Below are 16,098 nucleotides of genomic sequence, written 5' to 3'. Positions count from 1 at the left end.
AGCAACTTTTCCTTTCTGGCTTTGTAAGCCCAAAGCAAAAGTTGTTAAGCATCGTAGCAAAATTTCTTAGGGACCCAAGAAAGTCATCACTCAACAGTCTGGGTCAGGGGTGGGGAATCTGGGGCCTCAAGGCCACATGTGGCCTTCTAGGTCCTTGGGTGTGGCCTTCTTCAAAGAACAAATCTCCTTAACAAAAGGATTTGTTCTTTAAAACTTGGACTCTGTCAAAAGGCCACACTTGAGGATCCAGAGGGCCACATGTGGCCCCAAGACTGCAGGTTCCTCACCTCTGGTCTGGGTTCTTGAGTTCCAGGTTGCAGTAAGGAATTGATTAAAAGCAAAGCAAGTAGCTGTTTATTTCAGCCAGATGGGGCAGATTGTAAGATGGAGGGCAATCTACCACTAGCATGCCATAAGAGTAACCTTATATGTAGGTTTTTAGGGCAGCACTCTTAAGCTAAACATTATTCAAAGCAACATTGCGAGAAACGAAGAAAAGAAAGAAGGCTATTCATAAAACACAAATGGTTGTTCCCAAAGAGTGGCATACTTGTTGGATGAAGAAAACATAATCTTATCTATATAGATAAAGGGTTTATCATCTCAACATAGCTGGTCTCACTTAAATCAAAGAAATCTGTCAATTGGACCAAATAGGGAGAACTTTCCTAAGACTCTGGAATCCTCCACCTTCAGTAGCAAGTGTTTTGGTTCTGATAAGCGGTGAGAAGGAGACACTGAAGGACACAACTGTACCAGTTGTGTTCTTCAGCTCACTTACATCAAAAGAGCTGAAGACAATGTTCCTGGAGTTCATATGGGGGAGGAGGAGCCTTTTTCAACTCATCAGCAATACCACTACTATGTCTATTTCCAAAGATGATTAGAGGAAAAGGAAAAGAACCTGTATGTTCTAAAATATTTATAGCAGCTCTCTTCATGGTAGCAAAGGACTAGAAACTGTGGGGATGCCTGTCAGTTGGGGAAGGAATGGCTGAACAAGGGGTATATGATTGTGGTGGAATACTACTGTGCTATAAGAAATGATGAGCTTCATAATTTAGAAAAACGTAGGTAGATTTGCATGAAATAATGAAGAATAAAATGAGCAGAACCAAGAGATCGTTGTAAACGGTAGCAGTAATACTGTTTTAAGAACAACTTTGAATGACTAAGCCATTTTGATTATTATAAATATGCAAATTAACTACAAAGAACCTATGAAGGAAGACACTATCTGCATCCAGAGAAAGAATTGATAAATAAAACTATGTATAAAATGATTTTACATATATATACATATTTGTGTCTAATGGTAGCCATTTCTAGGGTGGGGAGTTGGGGGAGGGAAGAAAAAAAGGAGGAAAAAAACTTATCCCATAGGGTCATAGGCAGGATTTGAACCCAGGATCTTTAACGCCAAAGCTATTATTCTTTCTTCTTTAAGACATTGTTCTTACAAACAGGTCTGGCAGGCAGAAAGATACCATTTCTAGGTGCCAAATGGGAGCCTGGCATTGTAGTGCCTGGTACACAGTAGGTGCATAATAAATGCTTACTGATTAATTAAAATTAATTACATTGATTGTTCATGTGTGACAGTTTTCACCATAGCAGACACCATCTTACAAAGTAAATGCCTAGAAAGAGAAATAAAAAGACCAGAGAGAAGTGCTTAAAGCAGAGGACTTCAAATACTTCTAGAATTTCAACCACTTTGCTGATTTGCTGAGGGTGTGAGCAAGAATCCTCTGGATATTTTCTGCCTCCTTCTTTCCTTCTGGCTCTTGTACTTTTGGAATGAAATGATGAGTAGAAGATACAAATTTATCCATGCGGTCTGATTGCCACTAATCTCTAAGGAGACAAGCTATAGGTCAGGCTTGGGGAACATGGTACAAATAAAAGATGGGATGATGAGATACAGACTAGCTAACCACTGCCTGAGCCCCTAATCTAACATAAGTGCCATTACATCTGCATAAGACAATGGAAAGGGCTGGTATTTGTCTTGTGTGAGTGTGTGCATGGAGTTTTGTTCTGCAGCTAGGGGAATATCGATCTAAATTAATTTTCCCTTTGTGAAAGGCAGGGAGAGCATTGTTATTAAATGTATAAATGTGTGATCTATCATGGATATTAGTGTTGGAAAAGATGTATGAGACAGTGAAGCAGATGTATGAGACCCTGAATCCCTACCCCACCTCTGCAGGTGATAAATGAGTTCTATTATCAGGCCTTGTTTGTTACTAAGTAGTGAGATAGGATTGACAACCCTACCCTTAGGTGGTTCTCAGTCAGTTTAGAGGTCAGTTTGGACCAGTCTCTGAATTCAGACTGCCACCTCCTTCATTCCCTACAGAAAGTTTTGGGGCCAAAATGAAGATTCTCTTTCCATTCAATCAACTGAGACATATGTAGGAGAATAAGGCTGGATATCATACTGACTCTCTTAGGCAAGAGTTCTTAACCTTTTTATGTGTGTCATGGCTTCCTTTTGACCATCTGGTGAAGCCTATGGACTCCTTTTCAGAATGATGTTTTTAACAACCAAAATTTTTTTAAAAATGGAATTACAAGAAAATCAATTATCTTGAAAGGAAATTATCATTTTTTTTAAAAAACAGCTTCACATACCCCAGATTAAGACCCTCTGCCTTAAGGCAATAAAGGGGAAGCAGATAGTGAGGAGAAAGATTCAAGAGTAGTAGATCGCTCAACCAACAAATTTTAATTAAGCACCTACTGTGTAGCAATTAATTTTTTTTATTGTTTTCTGTTGCGTCCGATTCTTCGTGACTCCATTTGGGGTTTTCTTGGCAGAGATACTGAAGTGGTTTGCCATTTCCTTCTCCAGCTCATTTTACAGATGAGTCCTCCTGACTGCAATCCTAGCACTTGATCCTCTGCACCATCTAGCTGGGATTTAAAGAGCGATGAACTAGAAGTCAGGAAACTTGGTTTCTGGTTATTGCTCTGCCACTAACTAGCTCTGTGACTTTGGGTCAGTCATGTCCCTTCCAAAAGCCTCTCTTTAAAATGAAGAATTGGTATGAAATGATCTATGAGGTTCCTTCCAACTCTGGCATTCTTAATTCTTAAGTTCCTTCTGGCTTTGGTATGATCTAAAAGTTCCCTCCATCTGTCAGAGTCTATGAGGTCGTGAATCCCCTTCCTTGGCATGGTGAGTTTATAGTCTAGCAACTACTTAGTCCTAAAGAAACATTTCATGAATGAAACTTCTTGTCCTAAATTGGTTTGTTTCTCAGTTCATAATACAGACCATTAGGAGTTTCTGAGGCAGGCTAATGTACTGAAAACTGCAGGCTAGGGTGGCTTAATTAAGACCTTCGGTGATGGGAAGGCATATTTGCTGTTTACATAAGGAAAAAAACAAGGGTAGAAGATGGAGATCCCTGTGACCTGAATTCTGAGTCACTTCTAAAGAACCTACCCTTCTTCACAGGAGAGTAGCCCAGAGAATCAATAATTTAATTAGGTCTGGGAAAAAGCAACCTAAAGAGGAAAAGTCACCACCTTGGTTATGGAGTCCACAGTGGTTCAATCCCGACGAGGGGTTATTCTGTTTTAAGAAAACAGCCTCTCCCAAATGGGCAGTTTTGCTTTTCTTTAATTATTGAAGCCTAGAAAAAAAATCTTAACAAAGCTGTAAAGTAGAGAAATATTTGAAAGGCACAAGGGAAGTGGCTGCTCTAGGAAGGGGAAAAGTCATTTTTATCTATACTAAAAATGCCCAATGTCTCCCTGGGTAGCCATGATCTGATCATACTTTAACTGTCTTGCTCTGGATAGGCCTTTGAAAGATTCCAAACAATAAAAGACTAGAGGACAGAATAATCTCTCTCATAAAGAGAGTATGGTCTCTTTTGTGCTTGATAATTTTTGAAGGTACAGTTGAATCCTATCCATCCTTCAAGGTCCAATTAAAATGCTACCTCCTCCAGGAAGACTTTCCTGATCTCTTCCCATCCAAGTGATTTCTTCCTTCTTTGACTACCATTGACACTTTGCTCTGAGAACTCGAATAACATAATGCGTATACATGTATATGCGCTCACATGCATGTGCATATGCATACATGTGTACATATATACACATACACATGTGCACATGTACACATATATACATATAGAGCAGGGGGAGAGTATATATACATAAATATATATATGAGACACATTTATATAGAATTTTCATGTTTGTAAGGTGCTTACATATTTTATTTCATTTGATCTCTCAACAACCCTGGGAGACAGGTGTTATTATTATCCTTATTTTAGAGATGAGGAAACTGAGGCTGAGAAAAGCTAAGAGACATGCCCAAAGTTACACTGGTTTTAAGTATTTGAGGCAGGATTTGAACTCAGGTTTTTCAAGTTCAAATTCACATGTGCCACACATGACACTTACCACCTCCTGCCTTTTATTAGAGACATTGATAGACTTGTACCATCAATTTCTATTCTTTTTGAATGTTTTATTATTTTGTTTGCATCACTGTCACTTTCTAGCATCTCCCCTTTTTTCCCCACCAATGGAGCTATTAGAGTCTGTCCACAATGGATCCCTCAATGACTGCCTCTGGAGATAGTGTGTCCCTCCTCCCTGGAGGCTTCAAGGTGGAGACCATGTGACCACTTGCCAATCATACTGTGGATGGGATTCTTGCTCAGGTATAGGTTGGTCTAGATGAGCTCTTGAGGTCCCTTTCAACTCTGTGATCCAGCATGATTTTGTGAACGTGTCCTTTTCAGGCCAGCACAGGCTGTGTGACCACAACACAAAAAAATGAAATGCCATTTTTCACCAGAGTTCTGACTCAATCTTGTTTAAAGTTTACTCCTCAGCCTGGCATTTAAGGCCCTCCACAGTCTGGCTTCCACCTACATTTCCAACTATTTCACATGGCTCTTTTTCAGACATTTTACATGGTCTATTAGATGTTTCCCGAATTTGGTTTCTACCATCTTTCCCTGTGCTTTTGTGCAAAGGATGACCCATTCTTCTTCACCTCCAAGACTCCTCATCTTCCTTCAAGACTCAGATCAGACATCGCCTCCTCTGTGAAGCTTTCCATGATTGCCCCAGTTGTTAGACCTCTTTTCCTTCTCAGGTTATCTTTTATTTAGTTATGGATGTGCCTGCCTCTCTCCAGTAGAATGTAAACTTATTGAGATCAGGGAATGTTTGTTTTTCCTTATTCCTATCCCTAGTGCAGAGCACAGGGGCTCATAAGAAGTGCTTAAAATTTGTGCTGAATTAACTTGAATTGATTTATTTTTAAATGGGTGAGGGGAAATTGAATTGACTTATGGCAGACCTTTCTAGAATTGGCATTCTATGACTAGGTGATTCTAATCATTTTCCTGGATAGAAATATCTTTACAATTCATATTCACTGATATCCTTCTAAAGGTTAAGGAAACAGCATACAGTTAACTAAGGCCAGGGCCTGGATGTTGCCTTTATATAAACAAACGGCTGCTCTCATAATCAGTCAATTACAGTGCACCCTACGAGCCGGGCGGCCAGCGCTGTTAAGTGAAACACTTTGAATGCTAGCGGGTATTCATTCTGTTGTTCTTTGAAAACTCCTAATAAGCACGTAAGTATCCTGATTTTAAATATCAGAAATCACAGAGGACCTGGTTTCCAGCTTTATGGAACTCTATGGATTATGAATCTTTTTTCCCTAACATGTGGGGTGCCCTGGCACTCATTTTATCTACAGAGCCTGAGCTATCTAGGGCAGCTAGGTGCTGCAGTGGATGGAGCGCTAGGCTGGGAATCCAGAAGATTCATCTTCCAGAGTTCAAATCAAGCCCCAGACACTTACTAGCTGTGTGACCCTGGCTAAGTCACTTAACTCTGCCTCGTTTCCTTATTTGTAAAATGAGCTGGAGAAGGAAATGGCAAACTACTCTAGTATGTTTGTCAAGAAAACCCCAAATGGGGTCATGAAAAATTGGATACAATTAAAAAGCAACTGGACTGAGCTACCATAGATAACAAAAAAGAGTAGCTGGAGGTAAAAATTAGGCTTGAGAGAAGAGAAAGGGAAGTAATCCTTTCCCTGGTCTTTATCCGTGGTAAGAAGTTTCACTATTAATATACAAGACTTATGGATCTTTATAGCCATCCTTCAAGTCCCTGACACGGGGCATATGGCATGCGTTAGAAACATTGGTTGAAGTTGAAGCAAAATAGGTCACTTTCTGAAGTGCTCTTGTAAAATCAGCTTTGGATTCTTTACTTAGATGTCACGGAGGAAGGGAGTGGGACACTTTACAGAGGTCAGAATAATTGGTAACTGCTGGATTATCTAGGGAGCTAAGGCAGCCTTCTTCCTCCCTCTCACCCTCTTCTTGCATTTTCTTCTTTCTGCTCCCTCTGCTTTTCTCTTCCCTGTCTTTTGGCTATTTTCACACATTTAGGTTAAAGAGGCTAGCGTGGCAGAGGAGATAGAGGGTCAGCTTTGTAGTCAAGAAGACCTAAGTTCAAATCTCTGCCACATATTTAAGGAGCAACTATTGATTAATAGCTGTTGCCAAAACTTAGTGCTGGTCTACTTGTTGTTAATGCCCACTTAACTTCTTGGAACCCGCAGGTAAAACTTTAATACCATAAAGGAGACATCATGGTAACAGTGGGAAGAACCCTGGATTTAGATCCAGAGGACTTGAGTTCCATTGATGCTTGTTATCTCTGTGACCTTGGCTGAGTTATTTCACCTCCCTGGCCTCAGTATCCTCATCTGTACATTGAGAAGTTTGACATGTCACAAGGAGGTGAGACTAAATGGCCTCCCTGCTCTCACCGCTTCTAAATCTTTGATTCTACAATTCCAGGTCATAGGTGAGCTTCTGGTCTACATTGATGGAGAGAGTTCCCCATACTAGTGACAGGCCAGGCTCAGACCAAATAAAAGGCGTCTACTCCATACAAGACCTAATGACTGCTCCTGGGAGAGATACCAGTATAAATAAGACATGGTCCCTTTCTGTAAGAGGCAACGTTCTGCAATGGAAAGAAAGCTGGATTTAAAGTCAGAGATCCTGGGTTCCAGTGCCATCTCTTGTCTTATTAGCGTTAGGATGCTTATTAGTGAAGTCCCTTCCCTTTTCTGTATTTTGGTTTCTATACCAGTAAAATGAAAAATACTGAAATGAAAACATTGAAGATCCAATCAAGATCTAGATCCTATGATTTGTAGGAAAAGCAGGGAGACAAACTCAAGCCTTGATTTTTGGTGGGGTATAGGGCTGAGCTACTCTGCCAAAATAAACTTTCAAAGTCCTATTTTGTTTCAACTATTCACAATTTTCTTCCATGACTGTTTAAGAATTGACTGTGAGGGGCGGAGCCAAGATGGCGGCTGGTAAGCACAGACTAGAGTGAGCTCCGTACCCAAGTCCCTCCAAAACCCTATAAAAATGGCTCTGAACCAATTCTAGAATGGCAGAACCCACAGAACAGCAGAGGGAAGCAGGGCTCCAGCCCAGGACAGCCCGGATGGTCTCTGGGTGAGCTCTATTCCACACGGAGCTGGGAGCTGGGAGCTGGGAGCTGGGAGCTGGGAGCTGGAAATGGAGTGGAGCAGAGCCCAGCCTGAGCGGCGTGGACGATCCAGACCAGAAGCCGGGTGGAGGGGGCCCTAGCGCCCTGAATATGTGAGCTGCGGCAGTTACCAGACCCCTCGACCCACAAACACCAAAGACTGCGGAGAAGGTTAGTGGGAAAAGCTGCGGGAGTGGAAGGAGTTCGCGGTTCGGCTTCCAGCCCCGGGGGCAGCGGAGGTGGGGCAGCTACAGCTGTTGTTACTTCCGGCTCCAGGCCCACCTGGTGGGAGGAATTAAGTGGCGGATCACAGCAGGGGTGCACAGCCTGCCGAAGATCTGAGCCCAGTCTGGACTGGGGGTCCTTGGGGAAGGAGGAGTGCGGCTCTGACAGAGCTGGCACCTCCCCCCCAAACGTAGAACATAGAACTCTGTAATCTACAAGCAGTCATACCCCACTGAAAAACTCAAGGGTCAAGTTAGTTGGTGGGGAATATGGCCAGGCAGCGAAAACGCGCCCAGATTCAGTCTCAGACTTTGGATTCTTTCTTTGGTGACAAAGAAGACCAAAACATGCAGCCTAAAGAAGACAACAAAGTCATAGAGCCTACAACCAAAGCCTCCAAGAAAAACATGAACTGGCCCCAGACCATAGAAGAACTCAAAAAGGATTTGGAAAAGCAAGTTAGAGAAGTAGAGGAAAAATTGGGAAGAGAAATAAGAAGGATGCGAGAAAACCATGAAAAACAAGTCAATGACTTGCTAAAGGAGACCCAAAAAAATACTGAAAAATACACTGAAGAAAACAACACCTTAAAAAATAGACTAACTCAAATGGCAAAAGAGCTCCAAAAAGCCAATGAGGAGAAGAATTCCTTGAAAGGCAGAATTAGCCAAATGGAAAAGGAGGTCCAAAAGACCACTGAAGAAAATACTACTTTAAAAATTAGATTGGAGCAAGTGGAAGCTAGTGACTTTATGAGAAATCAAGATATTATAAAACAGAACCAGAGGAATGAAAAAATGGAAGACAATGTGAAATATCTCCTTGGAAAAACCACTGACCTGGAAAATAGATCCAGGAGAGAGAATTTAAAAATTATTGGACTACCTGAAAGCCATGATCAAAAAAAGAGCCTAGATACCATCTTTCAGGAAATTATCAAGGAGAACTGCCCTGATATTCTAGAGCCACAGGGCAAAATAGAAATTGAAAGAATCCATCGATCGCCTCCTCAAATAGATCCCAAAAAGAAATCTCCTAGGAATATTGTTGCCAAATTCCAGAGCTCCCAGATCAAGGAGAAAATACTGCAAGCAGCCAGAAAGAAACAATTTGAGTATTGTGGAAACCCAATCAGAATAACCCAAGATCTGGCAGCTTCTACATTAAGAGATCGAAGGGCTTGGAATGCGATATTCCGGAGGTCAATGGAGCTAGGATTAAAACCTAGAATCACCTACCCAGCAAAACTGAGTATCATGTTCCAAGGCAAAATATGGATTTTCAATAAAATAGAGGACTTTCAAGCTTTCTCAGTAAAAAGACCAGAACTGAATAGAAAATTTGACTTTCAAACACAAGAATCAAGAGAAGCATGAAAAGGTAATCAAGAAACGGAAATTGCAAGGGACTTACTAAAGTTGAACTGTTTTGTTTACATTCCTACATGGAAAGATGATGAGTATGATTCATGAGACCTCAGTATTAGGGTAGTTGAAGGGAATATGCATATATATATATATATGCATATATATATATATATGTTTAAGTATATATATAAGTGAATGTGTATGTATGTATGTATCTATGTGTATATGTATGTATGTGTATGTATGTGTATATATATATGTAAAAGAGAGAGAGCAGACACAGGGTGAGTTGAGGATGAAGGGAAGATATCTAAAAGAAATAAAATGAAATTAAGGGATGAGAGAGTAACATACTGAGAGAGGGAGATAGGGAGAGATTATCTCGCATAAAGGTGGCAAGAGGAAGCAGTTCTATGGGAGGAGGGGAGAGGGCAGGTGAGGGGGGAATGAGTGAACCTTGCTCTCATCAGATTTGGCCTGAGGGGGAATACCATACATACTCAGTTGGGTATCTTACCCCACAGGAAAGAAGAGGGAGGAAGATAAAAAAAATAAAAGGCAGGGGGATGATGGAGTGGAGGGCAGATGGGGGTGGAGGTAATCAAAACAAACACTTTGGAAAGGGGACAGGGTCAAGGGAGAAAATTCAATAAAGCAGGATGGGTTGGGAAGGAGCAAAATGTAGTTAGCCTTTCACAACATGAGTATTGTGGAAGGGTTATACATAATAATACATGTGTGGCCTAGGTTGAATTGCTCAACTTCTTAGGGAGGGTGGGTGGGAAGGGAAGAGGGAAGGGAATTTGGAACTCAAAGTTTTAAAATCAGATGTTCAAAAACAAAAAAACTTTTTGTATGCAACTAAAAAATAAGATACACAGGCAATGGGGCGTAGAAATTTATCTTGCCCTACAAGAAAGGAAGGGAAAAGGGGATGAGAGGGGAGGGGGGTGATAGAAGGGAGGGCTGACTGGGGAACAGGGCAACCAGAATATACGCCATCTTGGAGTGGGGGGGGGAGGGCAGAAATGGGGAGAAAATTTGTAATTCAAACTGTTGTGAAAATCAATGCTGAAAACCAAATATGTTAAATAAATAAATTGCATTTAAAAAAAAAAAAAAAGAATTGACTGTGAGCAGAAATTTGTTTGAATGCTGGGAAGCTGGGTAGGAGACAAGGGTGATTCTGTCATTGATTAATCTTGTAAGAGGTTCCCAGTACACTGGGATGGTGGTGTGTTTAGTTTTGGTATGGCCTAGTCCCGGGGTGGGGAACTTGCAGCCTTGAGGCCACATGTGGCCTTTTAGGTCCTTAAGTGCGGCCTTTTGACTGAATCCAAGTTATTTGTCTTGTGAAATTTGGATTCAGTCAAAAGGCCGCACTTAAAGATCTAAAAGGCCACATGTGGCCTCAAGGTCACAGGTTTCTCACCCCTAGTGTCTATTACATAGAAGATTACTTTTCTATTTTTATCCTATTCCGTTGTTTATAAAGAAAATTCAAGGGGAAATGAGGTTGCATGGATCTTGTAAAATGAAGCCAATAGTTTTTAAGTCATTGTTTTGTTGTTTTGTTTTTAATATAAAACTTTAATTAAAGCTTTAGGTAAAAGCCACTCTATCTCCCATAAATCTTTTATTAGGTGCTAACTATCTCAGGAGCATTAGAACCAACCTTATGCATAGAGGCAGCAAATAAATTGGCATCACAGGAATAAAGGTTTAACCACTGACTCTTGGATTGAGCAATAGCAGCTCTGGTAATTGGCTGAAGAGGCAGTATGAAGGGAAATCCTGGTCCTATCAAACACGGAAAGTAGCATCAGAGATCATGTTAGTACTTGAAGGGGCCTTAGGGACTATGTCATCTAGTTCTCTTATTTTAGAAGAAGAAAATGAAGCTCAAATAAGGAAAATAATTTACCCAAGGTTACACAACGATTTAATGGCGAAGCCAGGACTCAAACCCAAGTTTGTTGATTCCCAATTTGGGGATCTTTCCACTCAACCATTTTCAGTTCTGGGTTACTTTAGGAGACCAGACTGAAGACTGAGAAATGGCCAAGGGGTTGGGGGAGAAGTGTAAGGAGTGTGAGCAGAGACTGAAAAAAAACCTTTGACTAACCATCTTGGAAAGATCGAAGTTGAAGGGTTGTATGGTCCAAGTCTACAAATCCATGAAGGTAATACATTAAGTTTTTTTTGTTGTCATTGTAGTTGTCATCATCATCGTCATCATCATCATGCAATTGTAAAAAAACAAAATAATTTTTCAACTACTTTATATACCAACATATCTACCTATATCTATATATCTCTGTCTCTATATATCTGTGACATGACCATCACATTCTCCTACAGTATTGACAGAAAATGTAAAAACATTTGGGGACCTACACACAACAGAATATGGGGAAGTCATTGCCATGGTAAGACCAATGAGAGGAAAGGTGGAGTACACCAGGATTGCCCCTCTGAATAGATGTGAAACACCACCTTGGAAGAAGGGACTTAGAGCTATTGAAGATCTAGGCAAATGTATCAGAAGATCACATCAATACTTAGAGTAGAAAACTTGAATGCAACATAGGCAACATAGAAATATGCACAATGGAATCTAGAAAACATAAATCTAGTCCCTACACCCAAACAAATGTCTGTTTATAGCCAAGTTACAACTGGTCATGGAGGAAAAGTTTGAATAATTGAAACAAAACAGAATTTTCAAATCTTATTTTAAGCAAGCACTTCCACCCTACGCCCTACCCAAGTGTATCAAGGCTTTGGATTTTACCCTTCATATAAACATAGGATCTAAAGCTGGAGAGCACCTTCAAGGTCTTCTGTTCAATATTCTTTATTCTACTGGTGTAGAAACTGAGATTCATAAAAAGAAAGTGACTTCACCAAGGTCATACTGATGGTAAGAAGAGAAATGGTACCAGAACCCAGGACCTCTGACTTTAATTCTTTCCATTCACTTCTTTCCATTGCAAAATGTTTCCTCTTACATGAAGGGATCACGTCCTATTTGTCTTCTCAAATCTCTTCTCTGAGGTCAAGCTCCTCTCTATAATTACCAGGCATTCAGCTGCCGTAGTTTTGATGTTGTTCCTTCCATTTCTATAGTAGTAGTCATTGCAGATGTTATTTTCCTAGGTCTGCCCATTTGACTTTGCATCAGTTCATGAGTCTTTCTGTGTTTCTCTGTCTTCATTATGTTCATCATTTCTGATAACACAGTAATATTCCATAACGTTCATGTACCACAATTTGTTTAACTGTTTTCCAATCCCTGGGTATCTGTTGTACCTTCAGTTCTTTGTTGTAGCAAAAAGTCCTGTTGTGAATATCTTGGTGTATATGAAGCTGTTTCTTTTTGTTACAAAGCAGCAGTCTTAATACACAGTTTTTGGAATTGCAAGGTGAATTGTAATGAATTTGGAAAGTACCTTAACAAATCCCCGTATAATAGCAGCAAAGCATAGGGTGTATCACCAAGGACAGTTGGAGAAAGATTAACACTTCCACAACAAAAGACAGGATATAACCTCACTGAGGGAAGCTGGGTAGCTCGGTGGATAGAGTGCCAGGCCTGGAGTCAGAAAGAATCATCTTCCTGAGTTCAAATCTGGCTTCAGACACTTACTAGCTGGTGACCCTGGGCAAGTCACTTAACCCTGTTTTTGTAAACCCTTCCAGTATCTTTGCCCAGAAAACATGAAATGGGGTCATGAAGAGTCAGGCACAAATGACTGAAAAACAACTTCAGTGAGCAATGGTAAATGCCATTTGATAACTATAACTTCTGGAGAGAGATTATGAAATGACTAAAGTCCAAGAGAGGAATTGAAAGGCCTTCAAAGAGGCCTCCATGTCTGTTCATCTGTATGAACTCAGCCAAGAGTAAAGAAACATCAAACAAATGGCTAAGTCATGTAAATTTGTTTGTGGAAATAGGATTTTGTGATGGCAATTCAGGACCAGGTCACTGTTGCCAGAAACCACAAAAAGGCTCTCTTTAATTAGCTCAGATTTAGTAATTAATTTTAGTGATTGGGGTCATCACTTTCCTTTATTTTCTCATCTGTAAAGTGAGGTTAATGGTTCCTTCCCTGCCTACCTCAAGTCTTTTTTCTGGTCCGGTGTAGAGAATTCCTGATAGATAAATTCCCTCTACCACGACAGTTCTACACCTCACAGATTTAGAGTTTCCTGGGAGTGGCACTAAGAGGTTAATTGACTTGTCCAGTCATACAACCAGTATGTGTCAAAGTTGGGATCTGAATCCAGGACCTGACTCTAAGGCCAAGCTGCCTTATTGTGAAATCACTGTGAAGAGCTAATGGCATAATGCATAAGGATGAGTTTTGCAAATCCTAAAGGCCTGTATGAATATAAAGAGTTGAATGTATCTAAGGATAGCACTGCTCTAGGAACAATGGGACCACAGTCCATTAGATTTAGAGCTGGAAAGTACCACAGGGAGCATCTACTCCAATCCTTTCATTTTACTGATTAAAAAACTGAGTCCCAGAGTAATGGCGATTTGATCAATCAACTCTGCTGATGAAGGCACTGGATTTAAATGTCACTAGAGTCCATTTCAAATCATGGCTCTCACACTTACTCTCTGTGGGACCTCAGGCGAGTAATTTTTCCTCTCTGGCCTTAGTGACTTCATCTTCAAAATGAGAGGGTTGGATAATCTCTAAAGTCCCTTCCAACTATAAATCCTATCATCCTCAACCCAGGACCTCTGATTCCAAGACCAGTGCTCTTTCCACTACACAAAGGAGATGTCAAAAGGAAAATTAGATACCAATCTGCCAGGTCGTGTGGCCAGCCTTTCCAACTCCTGTCTCCTTATTTTATTTTTACAATTATTGGGCCCCTCCATCCTGTCCTGAGGTGTCTGGGTGCTGATTAATTGGTCATCTGCCCACCACTCTGGGGAAGCTGATCCAACTTTTCAATTTACCACAGCAGTTACTTAGGGGTTTTGAGCCTATATCTCTGTAACCTGCAGATAGGAAAAGCTATCAAAGAAGATAAGGAAGCCAACTCCAATAGTGCCTGGGGAAAGCATGAAGTGACAATTCTCTTGGCCAGGAAAAAGAGAAATACAGGGAGCTACTTAACTATCTGCCTCTAGCAAAATTGAAAAGTCTTCTTCGGCACCCTCCCATCTCCTCATCAGAGCCTGTCAGTTCCCTCTCCACCTTTTGCCTTGAAGGTGACATCCTCTAACTCTGGGATCAGAGTAGTGTCTTTTTGTCTGATATCAAAGGTCTTAGCTAATCAGTCCTGAGCATAAGTATGACCCTTCCCAGGGAAATCTGTATGTTCATGGAGGAAGCTGGGAGTCTATTTAGTTATTCAAGGAATGAAGCTGCCACAGTGTTATCATAGGCAATGAGGTTAATGCCAGAGGAGGCTGGGGGTCTGTCATGCAGGCTCACAAAGCTGCCCCCTCCCAGCTGCACTGGATGGGATTCTGTACTGTGAAACTCTCCCTGTTGAAATAGAATCTGCACCTGGACATCCAAAGCCTAAAGCTTTTAGTGACTGAGCTCTTGCAAACTGGAGAGCAAAGGAACCCTTATTTGAGCAGTGGAACCCTCCAAAAATCAGAATTTACAGCCCAGATTTTAAGAGAAGGTTTTGTAGTATTATTCCCTTTAATGCTTACGTTGGGGGCATAGGGAAGGAGCCCCCTAGTCTTAGCTCTGCCGTCAGGTGGAAAGGCAGGGTGACCATGTTGTTGGGCCACAAGTGTCTCCTTCACAGACCCTGCTCTCTGCTTTCTATATAGCTGCATGGCTGCAGCAAAGGTCCTGGAAGCCAAGAAAGATCTGAGACAAGGATTCCTGAGACATCTAGAAGTTCTACATCTGGATGCTGGTAGGAGCAGGTGGCACAGTGGATAGAACACCTGGCCTGGAGTCAGGAAGACCTAAGTTCAAATCCGGCCTCAGACACTTACGCAGACCTTGGGCAAGTCACTTAACCCTGTTTGCCTCAGTTTCTTCATCTGTAAAATGAACTGGAGAAGGAAATGGCAAGCCACTCCAGTATCTCTGCCAAGGAAACCCCAAATGGGGTCAGAGTCAGATACGACTGAAAGGACTCAATGATCACAACAAGGAACAAGAAAGGAAAAAAGACACAAATAGAGAGAAGCATGTTCTTACTGTGGGTTCTTCTGTCCTTGTGGTGCCTTGGAATTCCAGGGAGTGAGCCTCCATGGGAGCCACTCACTAGGGGTTTTTACAAGGGGTGCTTTTCCTGACAAAGAAAGTCATAGAATTTCTAAGGTTTAATTTTTTAAGATTTTAAACTTAGTAACCATACAGAAAAACAAACATCCAAATAGACAAATACAAAAAATGGCTACCCCAAACCTTAACTCAAATTATTTATAATTTGTTATTTGAATGTGTGTATTAACTGCAACAAAATAATAACAAAATGTTCTGTTTGCTTTCATGTCTCTTTCTGGCTTCTTTTTTTCTTGTGTTTTTTTTCTTGGTTTGTTGCTATTCTTTATTCCTTTTTTTAAAAAAAAATAGTCCTAATTGGTATGTATATTGCTGTTCAGAATCTCCTTTCTTTACTTTGCACCACTTCATATGTCTTCCCCTATTTCTTTGTATGTTACTGTATTTGTCATTTCTTATGGCACACTACTATTCCATTATGTTTATATAGGTGAATGTAGAGTGCCATTCTCCACTTGTTGGACATATTGGCTATTTCCAGGTTTTGTTGTTATTAGGATAATAGCTTCTATGATTTTTTTAAATTGATAGGTCTTTTTCTTCTTTCTTGATAATATCCTTAGGGTCAAGTCCTAGTAATAGAGTCAGTAGTTAGAAGGCATGATGAGTTTTGTAATTCTGATTGTATGGTATCATGTGGTTTGCCCAAA

Source organism: Trichosurus vulpecula, chromosome 3 (assembly GCF_011100635.1).
Source record: "Trichosurus vulpecula isolate mTriVul1 chromosome 3, mTriVul1.pri, whole genome shotgun sequence".
Lineage (NCBI taxonomy): Eukaryota > Metazoa > Chordata > Mammalia > Diprotodontia > Phalangeridae > Trichosurus > Trichosurus vulpecula.
The sequence above is the reverse complement of the archived record's forward strand: the minus strand, read 5'-3'. Positions refer to the sequence as shown.